The sequence below is a fragment of the Cheilinus undulatus genome, linkage group 9, assembly GCF_018320785.1.
Source record: "Cheilinus undulatus linkage group 9, ASM1832078v1, whole genome shotgun sequence".
In the NCBI taxonomy this organism is placed as follows: Eukaryota; Metazoa; Chordata; class Actinopteri; order Labriformes; family Labridae; genus Cheilinus; species Cheilinus undulatus.
Genome location: NC_054873.1, coordinates 3,878,649 through 3,894,513, shown reverse-complemented (window position 1 = coordinate 3,894,513; position 15,865 = coordinate 3,878,649). Strand labels below are relative to the sequence as shown.

At 39.2% G+C, this 15,865-nt stretch overlaps 1 protein-coding gene across 1 annotated transcript in view; it reads right to left on the bottom strand.

Moving 5' to 3' along the window:
• Window positions 1–15,865, bottom strand: part of LOC121514688 (E3 ubiquitin-protein ligase TRIM21-like) — a 33,269-nt gene that overhangs the window by 13,930 nt on the left and 3,474 nt on the right. The window lies entirely within an intron of this gene.

Below are 15,865 nucleotides of genomic sequence, written 5' to 3'. Positions count from 1 at the left end.
GTGAGTTTAAAAAACACTGCTAATACTGTTGTAATTGCATGTTTGAATAAAAAAAAAACTGAAATGAATAAAACAAAAATGACCAGCTGAAGATTTTTTTTATTGAAGGCTATTCAAAAGAAACACAAGTTTTGCAAAGTTGTGCTCTTTGAGTTTGGAGTTTTAATAATTTAAGTTTAGGTAAACAAAAGTAATTAAGTTGGGAGCATCTCAGATACATATGTTAATAAATATAATTAGGTTCAATAAACTTAAAATGGACAAGAAAAGGGCAAAAGATTTTTAAGCTTTTAATAAATCAAATGTTTAATAACTGTATACAAAAATTTTAAGTATACTTAACTTAGATACAACAATAATAAAATGGAAACTTTTAAGTTTGAGCAAATTGTAATCTTAACTACTGACTCAACAATACTAGTTTGCCAACTTAAATATTTCGAGGTAATTGGTTTCCACAAACATTTTGAGTATTCTGAACTTATTCGGGTTTACAGTGTACCTTGTGTCATTAAATACCACTTGTTTCCTCTTTTATGCCCATTTTTGCAACTTCTTTTAACCACTTTTTCCCCATTTTCAGCGTTTTTTTTCCCCCGTTAGCTAATTTTTGACATTAGATACAACTGGTTTTCTTACTTTTTGCCCTATTTTGCTACTCTTCACTGCCTATTGCCCAATCTAATCATCTTTCTCCCCATTTTTTTGTCACGTTTTTGCCTTTTCTGAACTATTTTTGCCCCTTTTCACAATTGTTCACCACTTTTTTGCTCATTTAAGTTATCTTATGCCATTAAATACCATTTGTTTCATCTTTTATTTTTTGCCATTTTTTGCAACTTCTTTTAGCCATTTCTATCCCATTTTTGCCCCCTTTTTTAAACCTTTTTTTAAATTTTTTTTGCCAATTCAAGCCACCTTTGGCCATTAAATACTACTGGTGTCCTATTTTTTTGCCCTATTTTTTCTTCTCTTGACTGCTTTTTTGCCCATTTTAGTCACTAAATGTACAGAGGCCTGCCCACAGATGTGGCTGGGCCCCTGACAAACCAAGAGAATGGGCCCCAGCTGTGATTTATTGATGGTATCAATGCATGTGTGTTTTATCAGTAACACTGATGCTAGCGTCCTGAATAACACTTTCCTCATTGTGGAGCTGAAAAGTGGGACAAACTCTTATTGGGTTCCAATATTGAAAGTATTAACTTGTGCCACTTTTTAACCACTTTTCCCACCAAATTTTGGCACTATAATTTTCTACTTTTCATCAGTTTTTTAAACCCGTTTTCATCACTTTTCCCCCAGTTACTTTGAACAATTTAAACATCTTTGCCTCTTTAAACTAATTTTAAACCCTTTCCACCACTTTTTTTCTGCCTGTTTTTGTCACTTCTAACCCATTTCTAGACACTTTTGTTGCCTCTTTTGACCCATTATTGCCACTATAATTCCCTCTTTCTAATTCTGAAGCATATTTTATCCACATTTCACTATTTGTTATGTCTATTTTTACCAGTCCACCCATTTCTGCCACTCTCTGCCTGTTTTTCTGCCTCAGTAAACCAATTTTAGCCAGTTTAATCAACTTTACCATGCTTTTAATTACCATTTTACCTAATTTTCCACCCATTTCTGCTACTTTAAATATTGTAAGTCCATTTTTTGTCCCCTTTTATCACATTTATGCCATTTTTTTGGTACTTTAACCTATTTTTTGCCACTTTTGGCAAATTTTTTGCCCCTTCTTATCCATTTCTGCTACTTCCAAAATCCTGTTTCATCATCTTTTTAATCAATATTTGCCATTTTAATTGTATTTTTATGAAAATTTGAACAGTACAGCTTACTGTTGAGTGAGAGGTGAGGGAGCAGCAGCAGTGAAAGAGGAGAAGCTTTAACGTCTGTTTGTCGCCACCAAAAAAAGGTCACACACTAATATTTCGTTGGACCGCCTTTAGCTTTGACTACAGCACGCATTCGCTGTGGCATTGTTTCGATAAGCTTCTGCAATGTCACAAGATTTATTTCCATCCAGTGCTGCATTAATTTTTCACCAAGATCTTGTATTGATGAGTCTGACCACTGCGCAAAGCCTTCTCCAGCACATCCCAAAGATTCTCAGTGGGGTTAAGGTCTGGACTCTGTGGTGGCCGATCCATGTTTGAAAATCATGTCTCATGCTCCCTGAACCACTCTTTCACAATTTGAGCCTGATGAATCCTGGCATTGTCATCGTGGAATATGCCCGTGCCATTAGGGAAGAAAACATCCATTGATGGAATAACCTCAGTATATTCAGGTAGTCAGCTGACCTCATTCTTTGGGCACATAATGTTGCAGAACCTAGACCTGACCAGGTGTAACAAGCTCCCACTTAATTCCAAGTGGTGACTTTTTTGGCCCGGCAGTGTATTTTTTGGTGCACACCTCCTGGCATTTTGGCAGCTGGTGTTGCAGGTTGGACTGCTGGGTTGACTGAGATACTTGCAGTTGGAGTTCTCTCTGTTTTTGGGCGTTCCTTAATATGTCTAGTTCAGCTAGTGTCACCCTGTCAAAGAGGCTGCCGGGTTGGACTGTGGAGGTCATATCCTGGCTTGGCTGTTTTTCCACTGGCCTGTGAATTTGGGTTGACTGAGGTACTCTTTGCTGTTGTATTCGGCCTTGTTCCAGTCTTTGAATGTTTGCACCTTTGCTGTTGACGCCGTTTTCAGCTAACTGCAGTTTTTTCTGGACAGGGAGCTTTTCAGGTAGCTGCCACACCTCTTCCCGCTCTCTCTCCAGTTCCAGTCTTTGGACTGTGCTCTTTCTGTCTAGTTTAGCTAATCGCAGCCTGTCATGGACAATGAGGCTGTCGTTCTTGACTGTGGGGGTCGTAACTTGGCTTGGCTTTGGTGCTTCGTAGTCCTTTATATAAGTACAGCAAAGTTTAATGAATGCTCTTCTGAACTGTGTGGGATCGGTCATATAGCAGCTGATTGCCACTATTTCTGTTTCGACATTGTTCAGTTTGGTCTTCAGCCTGTTGATTTCTTCCTTGTCCTTTTCTTGGTTCTTTTTCATGTTTTCTTTGTGAATTGTCAGATTGGTGATTTTTTGCTTCAGGAAAAACACTTGGTTTGAGTTTGCCTGTAGTCTTTTTTCGACTTTTTCTAGTTCCTCTGTTTGGGCGTCATAGTTTTCTTTCAGGTGCTCATAGTCTGAAGAGATTTTTTTAATTTTGTCCTCCAGAGAAATACATTTACTTCTGGCATTTTTCACATCTTTCACCATTTCTTTATTCTCACACTGAGTAGATCTGAGCTGGTGACTGACAGATGCTTTTTCCTTTTCTAATGTCTCAATTTTGCCCTTTAAAGCATCAATCTGTCTTTTGAAATCAGCTGGTTGTCTTGATTTTTTCAAATCCTTCTTTGATTGTTTGATCTTTGACCCTAGGGCAGCTTTCTCCAGAGAATTCTGCCTTTCATCGCCTTGGGCTGTTTTGGTCATGAGTCCTGATTCAGTCTTTAGATTGGTTTGACTTTTCTCCTGCTTTAGTTTTCTACATTCTTCCTCTAATTTCTCCACCCTCCGTTCCCAGGTATGTTACTTCGTTTCCCAATATTTCTCCTGGTTTTTCAGGGATTTTTCTGACTGTGCCAGCTGCTTCAGGGCTTTTTCAAGCTTGTCGTTCAGATTATCGACCTCAGCTTTGTGATTATCCTCAGTGTGCCTAGATATATGCCTCCAGCCTTCATTTACCTTAACTGTTTTAAAGCCCTCCTCTGCATGGTTGTTGAGGATCTGAGCTTGGTTATGAACCCTCTCAGTTTCAGCTCGGCTCTCTATGAGCTCAGCTCTGAGGGCCTCATTCTCCTGCGTTACTTTCTCATGGTCTGCTTGAAGCTCCTCGTGTACGTTGGAAATCTCCTGGACTCTAATTTCCTTTTCAGTTAGTTGACCTACCAGCTCTTCCTGCTGCTTTAACAGCTGTATTATCATCCTTTGCATTTCCTGCCTTGTAGGCGTGATTGTTTCGTTGTTTTGACTCATTTTGAAATTTCCTGTGGACATTTTGTTTTCATGAAATTTTTGTTTCCAATGTAAAAATTGTCACTTACTAAAGTGGCTTGGATTCAAAGTCACTTACTGAAATTAATAAAATAATAAAATAAGTAATAAAATTACTTCTAAACTTCTAAAGTAAACAGATGAGACTCCCAGAAGATTGAATTTCCCTTTGGGGATAAATGCAGTTCTTGTGTTTTAATTATGTGGCTTTGAATCCAACAAAAGGGGATTCCCCCAAACCAGCACCATGGAGGGACATCACCCCAGAGAAAGGGGATTCCCCCAAACCAGCACCATGGAGGGACATCACCCCAGAGAAATGCTTTCTCTGATGATGTCACCGAAAACGTCACTCAACTCGTCACACATCTCAAATGACAATGGGCTCAGTGCACGCCAGGGGTGGCGTATTTCTGGTGGAAAATAAGGCTGCTTCACAACTTCCGCCCAACGATACGTGTTAAGCCAAAACGGAATCTAAACCGTCCTATACTGCCTTAATTTGTCCGTTTTGTTGTTTTGTTGTTTCGATTGTTTGTGTTTACTCTACCATCATCGCTCAAACATGCTAAAATGATGTTTCAAAAACAGGTTAAAAAGCACTTCTGGACATCGTTGCTGCGTGCTGCAATGTACATCTTCAGCTAAATGTAACTCGTCACTGACAGTCAGCTCAGGCAACTCATGCAAACAGCGAGTAAACCGCAATGAATTTGCCATCAAACACCATTCTCTTCTCCCGACTGGAAGTGTGGGAGCTTTCTAGTGCCAAATGTGGAAGCAGTTCATGCATAGAGCCCATTACAGATATCTGTAATTCAATTTCACCTAGGCAGAATGTGAATTAAAGATATCTCAGACGTCATTAATGACGTCATCAATGACTGCTCTGTTTTGGATATCTAGATACGTCATTTCCCCTCCCCGCCATAGTCAAACAAGAAGTGGGTTTATTTCCGTATTTCTATGAATGGAGGAAGAACGAAGCAGTCATGGCGTTGGCTCAGACAGGTAGGCCTACAATGAGACATGTATGGCGAGCGGATTTCCATAGATTTGATGATTTGAACAACAACCAGTGTTGCCAACTCCTCAGTAAGGAAAGTAGCTATTGGCTGTCCTAAAAGTCGCCAGAAGTCGCTCAATGACATCATCACCTAATTTGCATAATCATGGGTATGCATTTAGTTGTAATGGATGCTGTAGGAGAGAGGGAAAATGCCATGAGAGAGACAAAAAGTGAGTAAAAAAATCTTTAAGATGTTCAAAACTACAAATGAACTTGCTCCTGTCGATTCTTGTTTTTATAACATCACAATTCCATCCCCCCTCCTTTATCTGGGCTTGGGACTGGCAAAAATGACTTCAGAGATACTCTGGCAGAGTAACTTTAATTTTTATTTTTAGTTTATTATTCTACTGATTATTCTGTTTTTCTTAGAAGTTTAGCTTTCTTACTTTTTGTTTAGTTTTAAGCCTTTTGGTCCACTTATAAGCCTACATCAAATTCCAGTGAAACATTAACATTTTTAACCATAACATTTATACATATTTTTTGTGTAAAGTCTTCATTAACAACTTTAAATCAACCAAAAAGAGACAATAGAAAAAACTGTTAGGCACCTTCACAGAGCGGTTAATTTGCAGTCTGACATGGGGGCGTGAGCATCTCCTGCTCCGACTGCAGCCGAGACAGATCGCTGCGAGGACTGTGCTGCCTGTGAGTGCTTTGGGACGGGGAGGGTCCCACAGAGAGGAGCAACAGCGATACATGCTTAATGGAGTCTCCATAAGTCTCCAGTAACATCAGAGAAAGTCGCTAGATTTGTCACTAGTCGCTTTTTTGAAAAAGAGTTGCCAGAGGGGTCTGAAAACTCGCTAAACAAAGATCCAGGCTGCGATACTAAATGAGGTCAGAAAAGCTGCTGTTAACTAGCCACATTCTCCCGTACGGCAGCCAAAGCTAAGCTAACTCAATGCTAAACACAATACTTCCGTCAAGCTCTTCAAAATAAAAGTCCGCGGCTGTTATTTTCCTGAAACGCTTTTATTGTGAACACCTTCACAAGGAAACGTGTTCAAGTCATTAGCAGCTTAACACACCTCATCAGGTTAGAGATGAAATGTGAAACTTGGAGTGCAGTTAGACAGAAGTAAACCTAGAGAGACTGCAGATATAAATAGAATTACTGAAACAAAAACCTACAATCTCAGCTGCTAATGGTGATTTTTATCCCTGAATGTTTTTGGGAAAACTACCAACTCATAAATAGACATGATCAATCTGGAGCTGCTCAGGACTTTTGTCTCGCTAAAGGGAACAGGCTAATATTTTGTCAGTCTTTGGACCAAGTGTCCCTCCTCCCCTGCAGTCATGTCTGGTTTACACTGTCCCTCTGTCCCTCCAGCTCTCTGTTCTCCATGAACGAACATGTTGGGGTGAACTTGAGTGACCCTCTGAGTTAACGAGGGTCCCAGAGCAGCTGAACGACGGGGTTTTTGTGACGCTCAGAGGAGCAGGAAACCCAGCGTCTGCTCCTGTCATTTGCAGGGGTCAGTGCCAGCCCACCACGGGATCAGGAGGACTGTTTGCAGCCGACTGACGTCGTCTGATATGTGGCTGCTCTGTGATATGCAAGGTTATAATAGTTTTGGACTTTTCATTAGTTTCTAATTTTATTTCGTTTTCACTTTCTGTGTTCAATTTCAGTTTAGTTTAAGCTACAGTATATTAGTTTTGACTTCTGGTTTGTTAGTTTAGTTTGGTTTTTATTTTGCAAAAATGCTTTGTTTTAGTTTAGTTTTTATTAGTTTTAGTGTTTTAGTTTTTTACGGATAGATGTTGGGGCTGAGTGAGCATCAGGCTACACTTCACTTATCATTTTAGTTGTTTTATAATGATTTTTGAATACAACTCCAGACATAAATCTACCACTGTATGAAGTCTTAACCAATCAGATCGGGCAATTTTACACTACCCAGACTTGGGTGTAGGTTCCAGGGATCACTCGCTTAAATATTGCACTGACTGAACTGTGCATGATTGCATAAATCTGCAGAAATGTAGCTTCCAAATTAAGTGACTTTGGTCCATGGAGCTAGTGCTTAAAATGAGAAGCACTTGCTTTAGTAGGATAATACACCATGTCGCAAAGTTCAAATCATCTCAGACTGATTTCTTGTAGGGCTGTGAAATTAACTGCAAATTAGATTAAATCACAATATGGCCTGCTGCAATTTTCAAATCACAGAAGTTGCAATATTTCTTTTAATTTGAAATGCGACAAAATACCAGTTTAATAAATCATTTTTTGCAGCGCCAGAGATTTTATGCATGTTATGCAAACATTAATGTGTCATTTTTTTTATCATGGTTTACAAAAAATCCTCCTTTTCATGTTTTATGTATGTTTTTCTTAAAGGAGACATGTTTGACCCTTTTAAGACAAGTTTATATTGGTCTCAGAGGTCCCCAAAACACACATGTGGAGTTGGATGCTGAAAAACACTCTAGTATTGGATTTTTGTGTGTCTAAAAACTCTTCTGTTTCAGCCCTTTTCAGAACGAGCCGTTTCTGTGTCTGTGGCTTTAAATGGTAATTACCTGTCTGACTCCGCCCCTCTCAGGGAATGGATGCAGCACTCCTGATGTTACAGACACTTTTATCCAAAGTTTCGGACCTGACTGGGATTTGAACCAGCGATCCTCTAGACTGTAGTCAGTAGGATAACCAACTGAGCTATCCAGCGTATCAGCTGGTTGTCGAGAGGATCAGTAGAGGAGGGCAAAACTTTCCTCTAAGTGGGAGAGGGCCAACCTCCCCCACTTGAGGCTGGCTGCAGGAACACTGGAAGTCCCGTCTAGACACATGTTAAATAGCCAGTTTTAACGATAGAAATGGCTCACAGCCTGGTTCAAAACACCAAACGTGTCTCATTAGCTAGTGTCTTACTGTGCTCCCACTGTATGGGGGGTGAATTTTTTGGTACCACAATCGTTTGGATTATACTTAATAAAAAGTTGCCAGCCAGCGCCAGCCGTTTTGATCATATCCACTAATCTTTGAACGTCTATTGAAAATGTTGTGTTAGAGGTATGTGAACACTGAATACACCAAATGAAAGAATAGAACTTCCGCTTTTAAACAAAAAAAAAAACTATTTTGTTCTATCTTCATTCGTTCTTGAGTAATCAACATTTGAATATGGGTAATTTTCATAAAAAAACAACATTCTGAACAAAAAACGGAGAAAAAAGCTTTTTTATCAAAGACATTCTTTATGAAGATAAAACTGATTTGATAATTACATTTTTGACTCTTTTTCATTTACAAATAGTAACACTGTATTCAAAATAACAAAATAGAATAAAAATACACATAATAATGATAATAATTATCAGTTTGAACATTAACCACAGTGTTAGGGATCACCAAAACTTTACATCAAACTCTACACAAAACATCTCAGAAAGCACTAGATTTCTTATCAACTTTACAGATTTTCAAAAATCAATAATTATTTATCCATATATCAATTTAGCCTTTCTATAAACCCTTTCATATTGCTCATTTTCAACAAAAACAAATGCACAAAATATATTTTTGGCTATAATGTCAACACTATGAATGACTGATTGGGATTGATTTGTGATTGGTTGTGATTAGGATTGATTTACTGTGATTGGTTGTGATTAGGATTGATTTACTGTGATTGGTTGTGATTAGGATTGATTTACTGTGATTGGTTGTGATTAGGATTGATTTGTGATTGGTTGTGATTAGGATTGATTTACTGTGATTGGTTGTGATTAGGATTGATTTACTGTGATTGGTTGTGATTAGGATTGATTTGTGATTGGTTGTGATTAGGATTGATTTACTGTGATTGGTTGTGATTAGGTTGTTTGTTCAGGCATTATAATGTGCCTTTGAATGGTACACTGTGTAGCATTTACCTGAATGTAAGGGGACAACACAGCCTTTCATCTGTTGACCAGTACATTTCAAGGTCAGGCTTACAAATGATACCAGTGAGAAAAAACAGCCTCAGGAAGGTTTTCATTTCTGTCACTGTTACTGGTTTCCATGCATGAATATGAGCATGTGGTGAGGCATCAGTTTCAGCCTGAATACACTGATCTGCTTACAGGTTAGTCTGGTCGACTATGTTCTCCACAAGTTCATCATAAATAAACAACTCTTCAAGCCACTCATTACCAGGTCCGGGAACTGCAGCTGGATGGTGGTCAGGGGCCCTCGCTTGTTGACTGGCTGCACCATGCCTTCGTGTTTGACCATGTTGTCTTCCTCCTTGCTGTGTTTGATCTTTAAATAAACATATGAACATATATTTATTTATCATCTATCTGTTTATGTATATATTTATATATTTATCTATATGCGTATGTGTGTATGAATATATTTATCTATCTATGCATGCATCTATCTATGCACTTCTATATTTATATGTGTATGTGTTTGTAGATGGGTGAATGTACTTATTTATTTATCTATGCATGTATCTATCTATGTATGCACATATTTATTTATTTATTTGTACAAAAGCCACATAAATAAATGTCTTACCCCTTGCACCTCTGGTATTTGGGAGCTGAGAACGAAATCTATGTCTTGAATCCCTCCACTCCGTGTCCAGAGTGTCCCAGTCCGAACTCCCACTGTCTTCCAGAAAACGACTAGGTGCCCTTTGTCTTGTCCCACGTCTGGTCGTCTGTCTTCCCCTGGAACGGCCGCGAAAATTGTCTCCGACATCTGTTTTACCTGGAGTCTCTCTGTGTCCGCCACTGTGTGTAACTTTTTTTTCTCCCTCACCTCCACTTTCTCCATCGCTGTCCTTTTAGGCGTCTGTAACCGTGAATGTTTTCCGGGGAGCCGGCATCTTCCAAAGCGCGCTGATACTGTATACGAGTTGCCATGAGATACATACAGTATACAGTTTGTGCAACTTTGTTGCAACTCAGTTTCCCAGGTTTCCCAGATGAGCTGCTTCTTCTTCGTTTGTTTTGTGTACCCGGGAGTGTGTGGTAATTCACAACATACGCAACAGCGCCCCCCAGACTATGACGGTGAAAACACGAATTGACGGAAAATCTCGTCAATGGCGGGGAAAGAGTTAAGATGAAGTCTTAAACGCGATGAGCCAATCACAATTCGTATAGCCGTTCCATACACTTGGACATCGGCTGCCTGGACATCCATTGAAATGAATGGGAGAAAGTCAGTTTTTGTCCAGTTTTATGAGGATTTTTTGAGATTTTAAGTTTTAAAATGGCTAAACGGTGTTCATGGGGTACACGCGACTCCAACACAAGATATCCTGAGAGTCTGGGTGACGGAGTGTATTTTTTAGCCTTTCCTAAGCCACATCTTGTCATGATCCAGGTTCTGAGTTATGTTTATTCGTTTTCTAGTGTGTTTCCTGTGTTTATTCAGTGTATTTCATGTTTCTAGTGTTTAGTTCAGTTTTCCTTGATGTTTTCTTTAGTCCTTGTGTTTCTGTGTATTTTATGCTGATTTCCATGTTTCTAGTTTTATATTGTATTAAGTAATTTCCTGTTTTCCATGTTTAGTTTATTCCCTGTGTTTTCTGTCTAGTTCATGCCTTGTTTAGTGTCTAGTTTTACTCCTCGTGTTTCATGTTTAGTTAACTCCTGTGTCTCATGTTTAGTTTTAGTCCCTGTGTTTCTTGTGTAGTTTATTCCCTGTGCTTCTTGTTTAGTTATTCCATGTTTAAGATTAACTCTCTGTGTTTCATGTTCAGTTTTCCTCCCTGTGTTTGAGTTTCCCTCCTTGTGTTTGGTTCTTTGTATCCTCCTGTGTTTCCTTGTTCGGCTTCTAGTGTTTAGTTTTGTCATTCAGTCCTCGTGTGCTTCTTGTGTTATGTTCCATGTTTCCTGTTTTACTTTGTAGTTGCCTTCCCTTGTGTGTGATTCCAGTTTTGCTTCCTGCTTTAGTTTCCCCCCTCGTTGATTACCTTCACCAGTTTCACCTGTGTCTGACTGTCCACACCTGTCCTCCATTGTTAATCCCTCCCTGTGTATATACGCTCTGTGTCTCTCTGTGTCTGTGTCGGTTCATTTGATGTCTTCCCCGTGCCTGTTACTCCTCGTGCTACTCCCTGTGAGTATTCCTCGTGCTTCTTTTGGATTTGCTTTGTTTCATGGACTTTTGGTTTCCAGTGATTTAGTTTCTAGTAAGTTCTTTTGTTTGTTTAATTAAATCCTTGAGTTTTCATTCCTGCATTTGGGTCCCCCTTTTGAGTTTTTCCCTGCAAACCTGACACATCTAAACCGAGAAAGTGTCTTCTTTGGATATAATTGTGCAGTAGACCACAACGTCAACTCAGCATGAATGAAATTAACACGGATGTCTACATCTGCTCTAAGGTAAGCCAACATCGTATCTGAGGCAGCATACTGTCACTTTGCTGGAAAGAAATATAAAGTTATCTTTAACATCTCTAACCTTAGCTAACGTTAGCTAAAGTTAGCCTAACGTTAGCCTAACGTTAGCTCCTAGCTGCATTGTTCGTTGTGTCACATTGTTTGTTGGGAGTTCGTTGGCATTTTTTGTTCTAGTTTTTGTTCTTCGGTGATCGTACATCATTGTTAGCTGTTGTCCAAAGGGTTCTAGTTAAACTAACGTTAACTTCTGGAGCTTAGCTTCATGAACTTATCTGTATTAGCCGAGATAATAAAGGTTGACAAACGTTACGCTGAATGATTTAATGTAAATACTGTAGCACCAAACTAACGGAGAGACACTCTTGGTAAAGATGGTAAAAAGGCTGTTATTTTTTTCTCATATTCTGAGCTAAAAAACCTGAACTTCAGTGGCACTTTGATGCTGATCCTCTGTCTTGTGGTCTGAGATTGTGATGACAATGAGATGCGGTTTATCACGTTTGCAGTGGGACCTGTAAGTTTGGGCTCGTAACTGAAGCTTTTTATCGACCTTCTCGACAATAAAATGATTAATAGATCCTTCCAGTGCATAGGTTAGACCCTTTTGGTGACTTCTAGATGATATGTGATCTTTCTGTCTCCAAAAATCATCAATGGCCTCCTGTAAAATGTCTCCTACTGTGACAACTGCCATAGCGTCTGTAAGTGAATGTTCATCGTTTGAGCGAGTGGAGGGGGCGTGGCTTAGCCATAGGTCAATTGGAAGTTAATTAGTGAACAGGCTGATTACAGAAAATATGATTCGTTCAGGTAACCTCAGTAAATTATATGACTGCATTCTGCATGTTATGATGTGTGCAAATGTCACATAAAAATTGGAAGATTTCGTTTTTTGATGAGAAACTTCAATACAGTTGTGAATATGAAGAATGTGTTTCTAGAGAGTATGTGCGTAACGTCACCGGAAGCGGAAGTCACTGCAGTTATGCCTACTGAGTGGCAAAAAGAAAGGACAACAGACAGCGTTGAATGCCGCCAGAATTTAAAAACTACAATGGGGAAGAGCTGTTGTGTGACTAACTGTACCAACAGGTTCAATAAGCAGTCGGAGCTACCTTTTTACAGGCTACCGAGAGCCAAGGAAAAGAGAGACAGATGGATCGCTGCAATTCGCAGAAACAACTGGAATCCAAGCACTGGAACCTGGATTTGTGGTTCCCGTTTCGTTTCAGGTAATGAATGAATGAATGGCAATGTTAAGCTATGCTGTATTTTTTGGTAGAATCATACCTTAAGCTAATACCAATGTCACTTAGTAAAACTCTTAGCCTTAGCATCTTTCATTTAGCTGTATTCATCATAACTGAAACGTTAACGTCTTCATTTGTTAAAACGCATGATTGTGAACCTACATGATTTGTAAAACAACATCAGCCGAGGTAAACCCAGTTTTCCTAATAAATGGGTAATGTTAACGTTATTCTACCATAAAGCAATTGTAGCTGTTGTAAAGTGCCCAAAGTCATGCTTTAGTAAAAGTAAGGATATCATGTTGAAATATTACTTGTAGTAAAAGTGACAGTCACCTAAATAAACAGTGCTTGAGTACAGCAAGTTTCTGATATGAACTGCACTTAAATATCAAAACTAAAAGTAAATCATGCATATATTTACTTGTGTCAGTATACCTAAATGCTAATAAGTACAAATCTAGCTTAGATTTCACGTAGAAACTTTTAAATTATGGAAAAAATATTCACTTAATGAGTCATAATTATGGCATAAAGCCGAAACAGTGTGTGTGAGATGTGTCTGTGTGTGTGTGGGGGTGTGTGTTTGTGGGTGAAGTGTCTGTGTTCATCCTTAAACTGTGTTTCAATGAACTGAAGTCTTCTGTCTATTTTGATATTGGTATTGATATTAGCTAAATTTAATATTTAAATATCGCCATATTGTATAAACCCCAATATTGTTCACTCTCGTCAAACTAAGAAACATAATAAAGTTTTATGTTCTTATGTGGGCCTTTATAATGGATTTCTTGCAGGCCAATTCAAAAGGACCAATGGCCACAGTTGGCCTACGGGCCATAGTTTGGACACCCCTTATATATTTACTGATACTCAGAGTAATAGGAAAATATTCCTAACATTATTAGACATTCATTAAACACTGTTAGAGTTTGGTCCATATCGTACTATCACACTGGGGTCTGATGTTTATAGAGCTAATGTAAATGAATAAATCCCTCTTTTCTCTCTAACAGTGTAATCATAACATCAGAACTATTTAAATCCGACTGGTTAGGTGTAGGCATTAAAATCTGACTAGTTAGATTTAGGCATTAAAATCCGACTGGTTAGATTTAGGCATTAAAACCCGACTTGTTAGGTTTAGGCATTAAAACCCGACTGGTTAGATTTAGGGTCAGCCTGTCATCAAGCGGATAGAGCTGAAATTTCGTCGCGGGTAATATACGTCACGCCCCAGCAGAGAGGTTTCGCCCCAGTGGAGAGGTCTCCAACCGAATGCCCCAGCGTAGAGGTTTGCCCGAGGGCTGCAGCCAGATGCCTCTCCAATTTTCTTATAGCATTTGCAACATATATGTCACACTTTACAGCCCTGATGTAGCATTTAGGATTACTTTTGATATCAAGTTTTGCTGCTAAGCTTTGTCCTTGACAGGTTACAAGATGACCTACAATCACAAAGACTCTATGAGCGAGGTCTGACTCACAACATGGTAGCACTTTTTTCCCCCTAGTTGAATATACCAGCTTTCTTGAGCACAAAGTGCAGAAGCAAGCACCTGCTTTTCTTAACTTCTTACACCAGCTACCAAAAGGCTTACCGTCTTTTCCTATCTCTTCTATCCCAGCGCCATTTTTTTTTCCTTTATCAACTAGGAGGGCATCCCCGGCCACAGTCGAGGGGTCCACCCTAACTAGTGCTCCAGTATCAGGCTGAAGTCTTACACAACATGCAGTATACAGGACCACAAGTAATGCATACACGCACATTAAACACACATCACCCAGTCTAGCATCATCATCAACAAAGCTGCACACAGCTGCAGGACCACAGAGCAACTCTGCTCTGTGGCCAAATAGGACACTCACGTGTCCCTCTTGTGCGGGCGCACGCTCACACATACACACGCATACGTGCACATATGAACCCAGCCAACCGACGTATGGCGAAATATATATTTCAGTATGAAGCACAGCAGGTCTGTCACAATCAGTTAATTAAGTCTGGGTTTAACAGATTTTATGGAGACCTCAACTCACCGGTAGATGTGCTAGCAGCTGCCTCACCAGAATTAGCTCAGGATGTCTCTGCTTCATTACTGTTTCGGTTTATTCTTTTAGATGTGAATCCAAAGTTTTCAAGCAAAGAACTTTGCTTTCTCTTTGACATGTTTCGCCGAATTTAAGCACACTGAGTCCACAATTTCAGGAGACTAACCAAAGCGGTAAGAAATACACAAGCTGTACGGCAGGGTTACACGAGGTCATTGTTGCGGAGCATTTGAAACAGCGCCCCCCCAAGTTTGGAAGCTTTATCAGAGACATTATTCTTCTGTATTCTTATATGTGAATAAATTCTTTACAGTGAACTCAATTAAAACAAACATAACGTACTTTCAAATGGCATTTGTAGTGACAATAGCAAGTGAAAAAATGAAGTTATAAATACTTCTCAAGAGACCCTCCAAAATTTTGCAGTTGAGGGTTTCAAGGGGTCTCTTGTGTCAGTTAAGGGGTCTCAGACCCCCCTAGACCCCCCCGTATTTCGCACAGTGCGTCTCTTACTCGTGCATCGATGCAGCATAGGAGTCAGTTGACACAAATTTTTCAAAGACCTGCCCTATTCTACTTCTGATTGGCTAACAATGCGAGTTTGAGAGCAGGAGAGTTGTGTTCATCTCATATCATTGGCAGACGAACTCATAAACTCAAGAGTGATGGTGATGATACCGAGACTTTTTTTTTTAAGTATAAGACATTTTTTTTCCACAGCCAAAGGCTGCGCGCCAGAAATCCGACAAAATGCCAGAATACTTTAAGCCCTGTGTAAATCCTTTTGATAAAAGAAGAATTGAAATATGTTAAAAATAGCTAAAATGGGTTAATAATGGCAAAAAAGCACTGAAAAGGTGGTGAAATTGAGTATTTTAAAAGTAGCAGATATGGGTTTGAAGTGCCAAAAACTAAATAAAAGTGGCAAAAAATATAAAAGAGAAATGACAAAAATGGGTTAAAGTGGCAAAACAGGCATATTAAAAGGAAGAAGGGTATTAAAAAGTGGCTGAAATGGTGTTATATTGCCAAAAAAATAGGTGGAAATTTGGTAAAATGGGATGAAAAATAACGTTTCTATTCAACT